Genomic DNA, 1,157 nt, shown 5'->3' on the forward strand with positions numbered 1-1,157 from the left:
CCCACTTGGGGTACAATCCAGTTTCCATAAAGTGTTTTAAGGAGCCATGAACTGCCTAAGGTGATCAGAAACAGGTTTAATGACAGTGACCTGAGGTGTTTCCACGTGATTTGTAAACTCCACCAGATGGGGCTCTTGCATCAGAGCTTTTGTTAATGCAGACTTCACACTTTGGAAATTAAAATAAAAGAATAGAAAACCAATAGAGAAGGTCGTAAAGTGTTGCTATGTGTTCATGTGTTGCTATCAGCAGCACATAATAGTGAAAACTATGATGACGTGGAAAATTCCAGACTGCATCACCGCTGAATACAGTACATGTTGGAGCTTGAATTTATATCTTTTGATGTTAGGAGAAAGGAGAGAAAACAGTTTTGCTTCAACTGAGGCTCTTCAACTGAGAAGCTAGTTCTTTTTCGCCAGATGAGCGTAGTCACCAGTCTCTTTGACAATATGTTGCTCTTGGACAATTCACTGACAATCACTTTTATATGTTCTTGTCCTCCAGCTTTATTGTATGTCTTAGAAACACAGGAAAACTATGTGTTTTACACTTCGAGAAATACGTTCTCATTTGTTATGGCGTGTAATTTCAAGTTTTATATTTCAGAAAAGAGGAAAGCAAAGCTTTCTTTTCCGTGTATCATACTGTATAGTATATCAGTATATCAGTTTCCGTAGTGTAGTGGTTATCACGTTCGCCTCACACGCGAAAGGTCCCCGGTTCGAAACCGGGCGGAAACATGGCTTTATGGTCTCTTACTTTCACGTGGTCTTTTTTTTGACAGTGGGACATCTTTTAGCTTTGAGCTGCCAGAGACATTATTAATGTCAGTCCGACTGTACAAACAATACTGCCCAATCCAGATGCGTTTCACCATTTTGATTTAAACAATTGTTTATTTGGCTTATCTCGATAATGAGGATGTCCAAGGATGCATTAACTTATTTTTTTCATAATGGCAAGCAGTTTTATGGCAAGCTGCTTTCGTGTTTTTATTTGATTTTCTTGATATCTATGTATTGCACCTGAATTTAATTGTAAGCTACATACAATGACAATAAGGTAATCTGATCTTATATCATTTTATATCTAAGCCAATCCTTTCCATTAGAAATTAGCATTTCACGCATCCATAAAGACATCCTTTTCATTA

General features: G+C 37.4%; 1 non-coding gene across 1 annotated transcript; it reads left to right on the forward strand.

Annotated features, from left to right (window-relative positions):
* Positions 1-671: 671 nt before the first annotated feature.
* Positions 672-744, forward strand: trnav-cac (transfer RNA valine (anticodon CAC)). Its single transcript has one exon. It is a non-coding gene; the product is annotated as a tRNA-Val (tRNA).
* The last annotated feature ends 413 nt before the right edge of the window (positions 745-1,157 follow it).

This window comes from Leuresthes tenuis, unplaced genomic scaffold (genome assembly GCF_036924035.1).
Source record: "Leuresthes tenuis unplaced genomic scaffold, fLeuTen1.0.hap1 SCAF_18, whole genome shotgun sequence".
In the NCBI taxonomy this organism is placed as follows: domain Eukaryota; kingdom Metazoa; phylum Chordata; class Actinopteri; order Atheriniformes; family Atherinopsidae; genus Leuresthes; species Leuresthes tenuis.